Below are 13,908 nucleotides of genomic sequence, written 5' to 3'. Positions count from 1 at the left end.
ACAAGCGTAAAGAGGGCCTTGGATTCTCCCCAACCTCTGGTGTTTCAAAGGGAACTTTCTACAGTGCTGGGTTCATCAATGCTGTTGCTGAAGATGCTGCTGAAAGAGGTCATGTACCTACATTTGTTATACCAGGAGGCACTGTGAGAAATTGGGAAGCCATCGATGTTCCTTTAGTCATGCATGCTTCCATGTAATGTGTCGTGTTGCTCGTGTTTTCTTGTTTTCAAAATAACAATCCTTTCGCTCTGCCCAAGGCGAAAGTGATATCATTGTAAGGGCGTGTTTGTTTCGGCATTGCCGTTATCAATAAAAGTTGTCGTTTTTCTCCCGACTCTTTGTTTTTTTACTTTTTAGTGCCTTTTTCTTGGAAATAATGGTAATGCCAGAAAAAACCAAAACATCTGTATTTTCTTATTAATTTCAAAAATCTGCATGAAAAACTTTTTCTAAAATCATCCCAATCATATTATGCAGATTGAACCATAATAAACCCGTTGAACACAGTGACCCTATGGTTCCTCCAAATTTTGAATTCCCTGTATATGAAGCTGAAGATGAGGATGATGATGAAGAGATACCGTATGAGATCACTCGACTGCTTGAGCAGGAAAGAAGAGCCATTCAGCCTCACCAGGAAGAGATTGAACTCATCAACCTGGGTACTGAAGAAAACAAGCGAGAGATTAAGATTGGTGCTGCACTTGAGCCAGAAGTGAAAAAGAAGATCACTCAGCTTCTCCATGATTATCCAGATGTCTTTGCATGGTCCTATGAAGATATGTCGGGTCTAGATCCCAAGATTGTGGAACATCGGATACCGACAAGACCTGAATGTCCTCCTGTCAAACAGAAATTGAGAAGGTCTCGTCCAGACATGGCTCTTAAGATCAAGGCTGAAGTACAAAAGCAAATTGATGCGGGTTTCCTCATGACAGCTGAATACCCTGAGTGGATTGCCAACATCGTACCAGTACCAAAGAAAGATGGGAAAGTTCGAATGTGTGTTGATTACAGAGACCTGAATAAAGCCAGTCCAAAAGATAACTTCCCATTGCCTCATATTGATGTGCTTGTTGACAGTACTGCTAAATCCAAAGTGTTCTCCTTTATGGATGGTTTCTCTGGTTATAATCAAATACGAATGTCTCCTGAAGATAGAGAAAAGACGTCCTTCATCACTCCGTGGGGAACGTTCTGTTATAAAGTGATGCCGTTTGGCTTGATAAATGCTGGTGCTACCTATCAAAGGGGTATGACCACTCTGTTTCATGATATGATTCACAAAGAGATTGAAGTATATGTTGATGATATGATTGTGAAATCAAGTGATGAAGAGCAGCATGTTGTGTATTTGAAAAAGATGTTTGAAAGATTAAGAAAGTACAAGCTGCGGTTGAATCCTAACAAATGCACATTCGGTGTACGATCTGGAAAGTTGCTAGGCTTCATTGTCAGCCAGAGAGGCATCGAAGTTGATCCTGATAAAGTCCGAGCCATCAGAGAGATGCCAGCTCCTCAAACTGAAAAGCAAGTCAGAGGTTTCCTCGGACGTTTGAATTACATTTCAAGATTCATATCTCACATGACTACTACTTGTGGTCCAATTTTCAAATTGCTCAGAAAGAATCAGCCTGTCGTATGGAATGATGAATGTCAGGAAGCTTTTGATAGCATCAAAGAATACCTGTTGGAACCACCTATCCTTGTCCCGCCAGTGGAAGGGAGGCCTTTGATTATGTATCTGTCAGTGTTAGATGATTCAGTGGGTTGTGTTCTCGGTCAGCAAGATGAGACTGGTAAGAAAGAACATGCCATCTACTATCTGAGCAAGAAATTCACCGACTGTGAGACTCGGTATACAATGCTTGAAAAGACCTGTTGTGCTTTAGCTTGGGCTGCCAAACGCCTGCGTCATTATATGGTGAATCATACGACTTGGTTGATATCCCGAATGGATCCAATCAAGTACATCTTTGAAAAGCCTGCTGTTACTGGAAAGATTGCACGTTGGCAAATGTTGTTGTCTGAATATGATATTGTGTACAAAGCTCAGAAAGCAATCAAAGGAAGCGTCCTTGCAGAGCATCTTGCTTGTCAACCCCTTGATGATTACCAGCCAATTAAGTTTGATTTCCCTGATGAAGAGATTATGTACTTGAAAGCGAAAGACTGTGAAGAACCACTGATCAATGAAGGGCCGGATCCCAATAGCAAGTGGGGATTGGTGTTTGATGGTGCCGTTAATGCTTATGGTAAAGGAATTGGAGCCATCATTGTAACTCCACAGGGGCACCACATTCCTTTCACTGCTCGAATAACTTTTGAATGCACAAACAACATAGCTGAATATGAAGCATGCATCTTGGGCATTGAAGAAGCCCTTGACCTGAGAATCAAACACCTTGACATCTATGGAGATTCTGCACTTGTTATTAATCAGATAAAAGGTGAATGGGAAACTCATCATGAGAAGCTGATCCCTTATCGTGACTATGCAAGACGTCTATTGACATACTTTACCAAGGTTGAACTGCACCACATCACTCGGGACGAAAATCAAATGGCTGATGCTCTCGCTACTTTGTCTTCCATGTTTCGTGTGAATCACTGGAATGATGTGCCTGTGATCAAGGTGCAGCGTCTTGATAGACCCGCTCATGTGTTTACTATTGAAAATATGCCAGATCAAGCTGATAGAGATGTGAATGATAAAAAGCCTTGGTATTACAACCTCAAACAATTCTTGCAGAATCGTGAATATCCACCTGGTGCTTCCAACAGGGATAAAAAGACTTTGAGACGATGGGCTAGTAGATTCTTTCTGGACGGAGAAATCCTATACAAGAGGAACTATGACATGGTCTTGCTGAGATGTGTTGACAAACAAGAAGCTGAGAAATTGATGCATGATGTACATGATGGTACTTTTGGGACCCATGCTTCGGGCCACACCATGTCAAGAAAACTGTTAAGAGCCGGCTATTACTGGATAACCATGGAGCGTGACTGCCACAAACATGCTAAAAGATGCCACAAATGTCAAATTTATGCTGACAAGATTCATGTGCCTCCACATGCCCTCAATGTTATCTCTTCCCCATGGCCTTTCTCTATGTGGGGCATTGATATGATCGGAAGGATTGAACCAAAGGCCTCCAATGGACATCGTTTCATTCTAGTGGCAATTGATTACTTCACCAAGTGGGTTGAGGCTGCCTCCTATGCCAATGTGACCAAGCAAGTGGTTGTCAAGTTCATCAAGAATAACATCATCTGTCGATATGGTGTTTCCAACAAGATCATCACTGACAACGGTTCCAATCTGAACAATAGCATGATGCAAGCTTTATGTGAAGAATTCAAAATTGAGCATCACAACTCTTCTCCTTACAGACCTCAGATGAATGGTGCAGTTGAGGCCGCTAACAAGAACATCAAGAAGATTGTTCAGAAGATGGTCACTACTTACAAAGACTGGCATGAAATGCTACCTTTTGCCTCGCATGGTTATCGTACTACAGTGCGCAGCTCAACCGGGGCAACCCCCTTCTCTCTGGTATATGGTATGGAAGCAGTTCTCCCTCTGGAAGTGGAGATTCCATCTCTTCGAGTGATCATGGAAGCAAAGTTGACTGAGGCTGAATGGTGCCAAAGTAGGTATGATCAATTGAATCTGATTGAAGAGAAACGTATGGATGCTATGGCTCATGGACAGTTGTATCAAGTGCGAATGAAGAATGCTTTTGACAAGAAAGTCCGACCTCGAGAATTCAAGGAAGGCGAACTTGTATTGAAAAGAAGGATAAGTCAGCAACCCGACCCAAGGGGCAAGTGGACACCTAACTACGAAGGTCCTTATGTTGTCAAGAAGGCTTTCTCTGGTGGTGCTTTGATTCTTACACACATGGATGGTGTTGAGCTTCCAAATCCTGTTAATGCCGATATAGTCAAGAAATACTTTGTCTAGAAAGAAAAGAACAGCGTGGTAGGTCGAAAACCCGAAAGGGCGGCCTAGGCAAAAATGCGCTTCCCGGTGGATCGAAAACCCGAAAGGGCGATCCAGGCAAAAGTTAGGGACAAAAAAAAATGAATATGAAATAGCTCGCTGAGATTGTACGCAACTCAGGCAAGAATGAGCGCCTCGATGAGCCGAAAACCCGAAAGGGCGGTTCATGCAAAAATGAGGTTGACAATAAAAGACAAGTAACTATCTCTGGCAAATCACCATCACCCCTTGGGACATCTGCAACTGTCAATGATCGTCTTCATCAGAGGCTTCTGTACTTGTGAATTCAAAATTTCTGTGAAATGTAGCGGTCATCGTGTTCAATGTATCACCAACCAATAAAATTACCATTTTCCAAGCTTTGTAAATCCGTGAAGTCATGCCTTTGGCTGACTCTCACTCTTCTACATCAATTTGAGCCTGTGCTTTTGTTTGAAACTCTGTTTTTCTTTCTACTTTCAATGCTTTATACAAAATATTTTCTTTCTATTTGATAATGTCAATATCTGAAACAAACATTTTTGAAAATTGAAAAATCTTTTTCTGTCTATTTTGGAAGCAAACCTGAGCAACAGGGTACATTTCAATGAAACATGCATGAATGAATGAGTGTCAATGTCTATTTCAATACGTGTTACAAGCAGGTTATTCCCCAGGATGATCTGTGGTCAATGGCAAGAATGAAAAAACAGAATGAAAAGAAAAATGAAAAGAATACAAATAAAGAGCTCGCTAAGTTGAAAACCCGAAAGGGCGGCTTAGGCAAAAATGAGCACCCCGCTGATTGACAACCTATGAAGGCAATTCAGGCAAAAATGGGGCAATGAAAAGAATCTTACTCCCCGGTGAATCGAAAACCCGAAAGGGCGGTTCAGGCAAAAATGGGATTGAAAAATGAAAAATGAAAGAATGAAATATTGAAAAAGCATTGACCACAGATGCGAACATCCAATGTTTACCCAGCACTGACACGCCTAGCAACGGCGACCTGTATCCAAGAACCTTCCAAGGGTCCTCCTTTACAAGTTTTATTGCCCTCAGCCATGGTTTCGATACGTCTCTCAACGACGGTCTCTCCAAAGAGGTTTTCCCCTGTGAATATGTCGCAGCACGAGCCACTACGTGCCCAATCTTCCAATGTCTTGTCTGCCTTTGTGAAACTTTTCTGCCAAATTGCCAACCAATCATGCATTTCAAGCATTCATACATGCATAATCATGCATTTTATGTGCTCATACATCCAATAATCTTGCTATACCATGCATACATGTTGCATATCCAACTGTCAATGTCAAATGTCAATATCAATGTCAATATTCAATGTCAATGTCAAATTTCAATGTCAATGTCAAATGCCAATGTCAATGTCAATGTCAATGTCAATGTTAATGTCAAATGCCAATGTCAATTTCAATGTCAATGTCAATGTTAATGTCAAATGTCAATGTCAATGTTAATGTCAATGTTAATGTCAAATGCCAATGTCAATGTCAAATGTCAATGTCAATATCCAATGTCAATGTCAATGTTAATGTCAAATGCCAATGTCAATGTCAATGTTAATGTCAAATGCCAATGTCAATGTCAAATGTCAATGTCAATATCCAATGTCAATGTCAATGTTAATGTCAAATGCCAATGTCAATGTCAATGTTAATGTCAAATGTCAATGTCAATGTCAATATCAATGTCAATGCCAATGTCAATGTCAATGTCAATTTCAATTTCCAAGCCAATGTCAATGTCAATGCCAATGTCAATGTCAATGTCAATGTTGATGTCAATTTCAACTGTCAATTCAGTTCAAATCAATGTCAATTTACTCTCAATTTATCCTTGGGCCAACAAAAAATGGTCATGTCTATTTTCAAATCAAGTCAATGACAATTTACCCTCAATTGGTATCTTGTTAAACCAGACTTTCAATTTGTATCTTGTTACTGGTCAAGTGCAAGGTTCAATCCAAAAAGAACCACTTGTACCTGCTTATATGTCTATGTTTCCGGTCAAACGGCAAGTTCGATCCAAAGAACAGTTTGTACCCTTTGCTTATGTTTTGTTTCCGGTCAAACGGCAAGTTCGATCCAAAGAACAGTTTGCACCAACTTACATGTTGTGATATTGATCAAGCGGCAAGTTCGATCCAAAGAACAGCTTGTATCTACCTTTTGTCTATATTTCCGGTCAAGTGGCAAGTTCGATCCAAAGAACAGCTTGTACCCGTTTCTTGTTTGTATTTCCTCGGTCAAGTGGCAAGTTCGATCCAAAGAACAGCTTGTACCTATTTTTTGTTTGTATTCTCTCGGTCAAGTGGCAAGTTCGATCCAAAGAACAGCTTGTACCCATCTCTTGTTTGTATCTCTCGGTCAAGTGGCAAGTTCGATCCAAAGAACAGCTTGTACCTGTCTATTTGTTGCCCGTTCTTTCTACCTTGATGTCTATAAATCCCTTGGTGGTGTGACACAGCCCGTAGATTCCGGTTCGATTGTCTTGCATTCATAAATGAAATGTTGCATGGCATTCATGTTTTTGAAAATCTGAAAACGTATTTTTATGTCCAAAAGCAGTGCAAATGTTAATATTTAAGTATCTTCGTCCCGTCAACTCTAAGACTTCGTCTCTTGACTCCCCGGACAAAGAAACTTAAATAGGGGCAGCTGTTATACCCTAATTTTGGACCTAAAAATACTTGTTCAATTCTTCTTTTCTTGCATTATAAGTCATTTGATATGTCTCTGATCAATTGCATCTTTCTCTGCATTTTATTTCAATGTTATTTGCAAAATTCATGAAAAAGGGCATTTTAGTCATTTCCTATGTCAAAAGTTCTTTCAGTCTTTTAAAATTTTGTTTGAGTCTTTTCAAGTAGTTTGAATAAGTCTTTGTTTCATTCTATGTCAAAACCCTTTCCAAAAATTGCATTTGAAGTCATTTTGAGTCAGTTTTGCCCCTAGGGGCATTTTAGTCTTTTCATGTGTCAAAACCCTGTTTAAATTCTAAAAATTGTCTCTAAGTCTTGTATAAGTTCTTGCTTTAATTCCCTGTTAAAAATCCATTTTAAAATTGCATCTGAGTCATTTTTAGTCGTTTTAGTCCCTAGGGGCGTTTTGGTCATTTCACATAATATTTCTGATTCGTTTTAATCTGCTTTGTTGTTTTTAATCGTCTCGTTTTACGTTAATTTTCATTTTACTTTTTCAATTCAATTTTTGTTTTAATTTTCATTTTAGTCCGCGCACTTTTGTTATTTACATTTTAATCCTTTTTAAGTTTGTTAGAGTCCAAGTGCCATGTGTCCAAATGCTATTGGTCCACAAAAGTTTGTTACAAGTCCAATGCCACATGTCTCTATCCTATTGGTCCAAGGCTTACCACATCATCTATAAATGGGTCAAAGTCAAGTCAAAGTCCACACATTCAATCATTTTTTACAAATTCCACAAAAAAGTCACAAAATTTTCTTTTTCTTTTCCCTCTCCTCTCTTCAATCACGTGGCAATTTTTCACCATCACCACAACCACTTTTTTTTTTCTCCACCACTTCCACCACCACAACCAACTTTCAACCACCACAACAAACTTTCTCCTCCACCCTAACTAACTCCTCTAACCTCCATAACCACCATAAACAACCACAAAATCATTACAACTTCATCTTCAACCTTCACCAATTCTCCATAACCAAACCTTCAACAACTAACAACAACCTTCATCATTTCAATTCTGGATTCATCTTTTGGCATCAACAACATCTTCAAAATCTGCATTCAACCCTCAACACAATCACAATCATCATCATCACCAACACATCCATTCCAAGACCGAAATTGAAGTGAAAAAGGAAGAAGAAAGAATGGTGCAGCAAGAACAAATCAAGAACAGCAACACATAAGCCATTTTCGAAGAGGAATAAAACGTGAAGGGGGAAGAAGAATGAATCGGACCATACGAAGAAGAAGGGAGAACCGGCAAAGCAAGCAAGAAGTATTCTCCAATTAGTGTAAGAGGTAACCATGTTAATCCTTTCCTTGTTGTGATTTTCATTCAAGAATTTGTTTTCAAAAGTGCTGAATTTGAATGTTTGGATCTATGTGTTGTGGGAACTTTGAGCATGAACATGTTTTTGGTGAAAAAAAAAAGAATGAATGAAGGGAGAAGAGAAGTGCAGCGCTGCTGCTTGTATGCTATTCTTGTTGGACCGGTTCGGTTGAACCGACCCGTTCCTGAACCGGTCCAACCTCCCTTGGTCCCATCTTGCAGCCCAAAATGCTTCATTTTTTTTCCAGTATGCTGTTTACACCCCCCTTTTCTGTACGTTTTAGTTAATTTTTTGCTAACTGCACCCCTGCATGTTCAAAAAGTCCTTTAAAAATTCTGGAAAAATTCCTATAATTTTCTTTGTACTTTTTGATCAATTTTGACATGTTGCATGTCAAGATTGATCAAGAAATACTGGAGAATTATTTTTACTTTGGTTTATTGTTTTTTCTTTAATTTTTGTTGAAAGTCTTGATGAAAAACTTGTAAAAACCTTGCGATTTCTTTTACATTTGTTTTGAGTGATTAAGACTTGTTTCTTGTGACCTTTTGCATGTTGAAAATTGTTAGAAAGCATACATGTGAAGTTGTGAGTGATTTGTGTTGTTTTTTATCATATTTTGTGAAGTCTTTTTGCACATTTTAATTCCAATATTTTGGCTCATGGTAATTGGTGCTTGAAGAGTAATTTTGGGGCATTATTTGTTATTAATCTGAAATATTTGGTGCTGTTTGTAGTGTATGATGTTACTTTCTTGTGTTGTGATTTGTTTGAATATTACTATGTGCAAAATTAGTGCAAAAATAGGTCTAAAGTATGCCAAAACTTTGGAAGCTTGATGTGGCCTTGTGATTTTCATGTCATATGCTGAAATAACACCCTTTGGAAATTTGCAAAGGATATGAAAATTATAGGTCATGATCTTGCTTTCATATCATAGTAAATTTTAGGCATGTCTTTGACACTTTTTAGTGCTAATTCTCATTGATTTGTGTAAAATTTCCTTGCCTATCTCTTCTATCATTTTGTGCCTTATATTACTAACCAATTTGTTCACCATTTCATAAGCATTCACACTTCATCTTCCTCTCCATCTTATTTCTTGCACTTTAAGTTTCAATTTCATGCAAAAATTAGAATGTAATACTTAGGAGCTTTTGTAATATTTTACTTCATGTCATTTTAATTTCTTGGCAAAGAGGCCATAGAATGTATCTAGGGTATGATGTAATAAGGACAATGGACTTTAATGATGTACACCGACACAAACACCGACACATGCACACACATCACTATAATATAGCTAGAGTATGCATGTTTAGATGTATGTTTAGGATTGTATGTTTAGATGAATGCCTAGGACTTATACTTAGAAAAAACCAATTTTCCAAACAAACGTGAACAACTTCACTCAAGCATTTTTTACAATAAACCTTGGGGTCAAAACCCCCATTGATTTTCCTTTTCATTTTCTTAATCAAACTTCAAACAAATTTTAATCATACTTTGACTTGTTTTTGCAAATGACTAATTCAACCTCACACTTTCCTCAAATTCTCATGCCTTTAAGGCCTCTCTTTCTATTCTTCCAAAATCCCATTTTCAAACTTAAAATCAACCAACAAAAACAAAAACATTTTTGGAAGAGAACTACGGTGGATTTGATCCCTTAAACGGGTACGTAGGCAAGGAACACAATTCCTTCAATTCAAATAAAATAAAAATCCAAAAACATTCTTCTCCCTCCAATTCTTCACTTAGAAACTCTTAGGTTTAAATAACATCTTTCAAAATAGCATTTAAAAATAAAGCGCGCGCGTAGAAATTAAAGACGGTTCTTATAGGATACTATAGTCGTTATGGGTGCCTAACACCTTCCCGTAGCGAAAACAACTCCCGGACCTCGATTCTCAAGGGTTTTGCTTACTTTTTCCCTTCCCAAGAAAAAATAAGATATCACCGGTTTAAAAGGTTCAAACGTAATCAATGTTTGACACCCGAAAACCAAGATAAAACAACGGTTTCCTCAACACATTTAACAAACAATGGAAACGGTCTGCATACCTCATCTTTGAATGTCAACCATGAAATTGCAAATGAATCCTCCGTAGGAGAGTTAACCACATCTCTCCAAGCCCTCACTATTTTCTTAACAAGCTCACATTGCTTGTCATCATCCGCTTCCTTTGCATCTTTTCCAACAAATTTTCCTTTTCCTTTCGAAGGCTTGACATTGACTTTACAATCCGTGATGCACCTAAATTTGACATTCTTCTCAATATGAAAATAGCAAAGTACATGGTCCATTTTAGGGAGAACTTCGGCAACGGCTTTCATCAAAGGGGGGTCCCTATCGGTGACAATCACCTTAGGCATGTTGTGTTTTGAGGTCAAAATACCAACCAACATCTCAAGTGTCCATATGAAGTTATTCTCTCTTTCAAAGGAAAGAAAGGCAAACGCAACCGAATAGGTCAATTTGGTAGAGGTGACACCAACAATCTCAAATAAAGGCATTCGGTATGTATTGGTTTTGTAGGTGGAGTCCATGACCAAAACGGTGGAAAAAGTGTTAAGCATATCAATTGAATTCGGATGAGCAAAGAATAAATCTTCAAGAGTGGTTTCCTCGCTATTTGCTCTTGTGAAATAGACATACTGATGCTTCTCCAACTTTGTAATCAAGTATTGCAACTCGGTCTTGTCCTTTCTTTGCCCCTTGCGTCATCTAGTTCGTGCATTATACACTTGCTTGAAGAGTGTCACACTTTCTTTTTTTTTTCCATCAAATCCGTGAGAATATTCCTAGGCTTTGCCAAGCTCTTTGTCATGTCGATAACTCTTTGCTTCTCCTCCCCTTTTAGTCGACCAGCAAGAAGGTGGCCGGATAACTTTGGCGCCAAGTCATGGTTGTGAACTCCACAAGCATTGCAATCCACCATTCTTGTGTTTTTTTTTCAAAGAAGCATTTCAACCTAAACGGACAATTACACTTCCTTGAACCCGTGCCTTCAAGCTTCAGTTTCTTCCTCGTCTTAGGTGGCTTGTATTCACCACTCCTCTCACATTGCATCGTCATGTATGACACTATTGTACTAAATTTATCTATAGAAATAGTAAATCCCGCCCTAGCCGCTTGTCGACGAACCCAACCAAGTAATTCTTCTCGATCTTTCCATCTTTCATTTGTTGTAAAAAATGACCTGGTGTTTACTTGAATAACACGAACACCGGTAGGTGCCGGTTTAGGCTTCTCTTCAAAGTTACCGGTAGATACCGATTTTGCTTGATTGTGAACTATGTGAGCTTCAACTTGAAAAGGAATTTTCACTTTAAACTTCACATCATTGGTTGGTTTGCCTTCACCGGAACCTACGCCTACACCGAAGGCTTCGCTGGAGGCTTTGTCTTTGCCCGGTTTCGGCTCAACACCATCCTCCGCCACATTTTCAACCATGCCACTCAATGTCTACTCAATAAAAAAAACAAAGAAAAAATAAATAAATGACTTGTGCGGCAAGCAAAGCAAGTAAAAAAAGTGGCGCAAAATTTCAATGGGCATCATAGTAGCGTGAGTTAACTCACTCTAGTGTTAACCTTCTGCGTGAGTTAACTCATGCAGCCCTAACAACTAGCGTGAGTTAACTCACGCTGAGCCCTACGCCTACTGCAATGAACAACAAAACTACCAGTAAAACTAGCAAAAATGAAAGAGTTTTGACGGTACATTACCTATTCTTTGATGCTTGATGAGCGTAGAAACTTGTTTCCTGACAATTTGCAATGATTTGGAGTGTAGATTTTGACCCAAAAATTCACACTTTTTGGATTTTTGGAGGTGGAGGGAAAGAAAAAATGGCACTTTGTGCTTGCCTGCTGGGTTTTAATGAAAATAGTACTTAGCGTGAGTTAACTCACGCTACGTGACTTAACTCACGCAGCGCAAGTTAACTTACGTAGGGGCAATTTGGTCATTTACTTTGGGAATGAGCATAACCATTTGGGTAAAGAGCAGAATTCAAAATATTTTATAATAAAAATGGATTGGTCCGAATGATAAAGGACTTGCACCCATTAAGTTAGTTGTCATGAGTTTGATTCTTGGTTCTTGCGTATAGAAAAATTCTTGTTGGGATGTGAATCCACATTCTCTGTCATATAGGTTCACCGACAAATATTAGTCGTTGCTAAGTGACCGTGAAAACTTTATATGAATCTCATGATAACAAAAAAAACTTTAACAAAAAAAATTTATATATCGGTAATTATGTATCAATTATTTTGTATAAGGGCTAAAATTATCGTTTTTTTTTAAATATTTCAAAAGGTCAAAATATATTTAGTTAAAGATTTTTTGAATGGTTTGCAATGAAAATCAATTACATCGATGCGTTCAATTAATTTATTTTAGGCTTAAATATGCAAACCGTCCCTGTAATTTGGGCGAGTTTTGATTTTTGTCCCTGTAAAAAAAAAATTTAAAAACATCCCTGTAAATTTTTTTTTGTTTTAAAAAGGTCCCTGGCCCCACCCAAACGTTGAAGTGGCATGGTTTTGGCCACGTGGCAGTTGCTGATTGTGCAACTTTTGGCACGTGGCGCTGACGTGGCTTGCCACATGATATTAAATTTTAAAAAATATTTTAAAAATTCTGAAAAATGCTTTTTAAATTAAAAAATCTGAAAATAATTTTAAAAAATAAAAAAATCCTAAAAAAAATTTAAAAAAATTTCCGATAATATAATTTTAAAAAATATAATTTTTTGAAATATGAAAAAAATGGAAAATTTTATAATTTTTTAAAATCAGAATATATAATTTCGAAAATTATTAAAAAAACTGATTTTTTTTAAAAATCATAATATTAATTTTGAAAAAATCTGATGATATATTTTTTAAAATTATGTAAAAATAATCTGATTATATATTTTCATAACAAATCATAATGCGGTTAAAAAATTTGAATGTATAAATTAAAAAAATTATTTTTTCCAAAATTTCGAAAATTCTTTGTTAAATTAAAAAAAATCTGAAAATAAATTTAAAAATCTGGAAAAAAATTTCGGAAAAAAACTGTTAAAATTTAAAATTTTGAAAAAAAGTTAAAATTAAATTTTCAAAAATTAATTTTTTTAATTTGAAAATTATATATTACATTTTTCCGAAAAAGCATTTTCCAATTTTTTTCTTCATTTTTAAAAAAAATTGGAATTTTTTATGATTTTGTAAAATTTATTTTCAGTTTTTTTAAATTTTTAAAAATAATTTACAGAAATTTTTAAAAAAAATTAAATTTTTTAATGACGTGGACTTCCACGTCAGTGCCACGTGGCAAAAGTTGCACAGTCAGCAACTGCCACGTGGCCAAAACCATCCCATGTCAGCAAAAAAGTGGGGCTAGGGACCTTTTTAAAACAAATTTTTTTTTTACAGGGATGTTTTTAATTTTTTTTTTTACAGGGACGAAAATCAAAACTCGCCCAAATTACAGGGACGAGATGCATATTTAAGCCTTTATTTTATTTGGCAGGAAATTGATAAACAGAAGATACTTAATCTGACTAGGCTTAGAGAACATCATAACAAGAGAATGTTAATATGAATAGAAATACAAGTCCACATCATAACAAGAGAATGTTAACCATTGTATAGAAAAGTCACCATTGAAAAGTCTCAGACTTCGTTTCACATGCCGTTGCACAACGTCACCGATGAGATAGTTAGGCACCGGTCACTGTAACGCCCCATTTTCCGTAACGATAGAAAATGGTGTTACGTCTTAATACTTGAGTGTCTAAAAAGATATTAAGTTCATAAATCTTACTTTTACTAGTAAATTAATTTGGTTACTAAAAATTTA

The 13,908-nt window shown here is 37.1% G+C and overlaps 1 pseudogene; it reads right to left on the bottom strand.

Annotated features, from left to right (window-relative positions):
• Positions 1-10,788: 10,788 nt before the first annotated feature.
• Positions 10,789-11,505, bottom strand: LOC146904694 (uncharacterized; annotated as a pseudogene).
• Positions 11,506-13,908: the final 2,403 nt, after the last annotated feature.

The sequence above is a fragment of the Medicago sativa genome, chromosome 7 (assembly GCF_051527215.1).
Source record: "Medicago sativa cultivar Bolivia chromosome 7, Bolivia_mono, whole genome shotgun sequence".
Lineage (NCBI taxonomy): Eukaryota > Viridiplantae > Streptophyta > Magnoliopsida > Fabales > Fabaceae > Medicago > Medicago sativa.
This window is presented reverse-complemented; position numbering and strand designations above follow the sequence as displayed.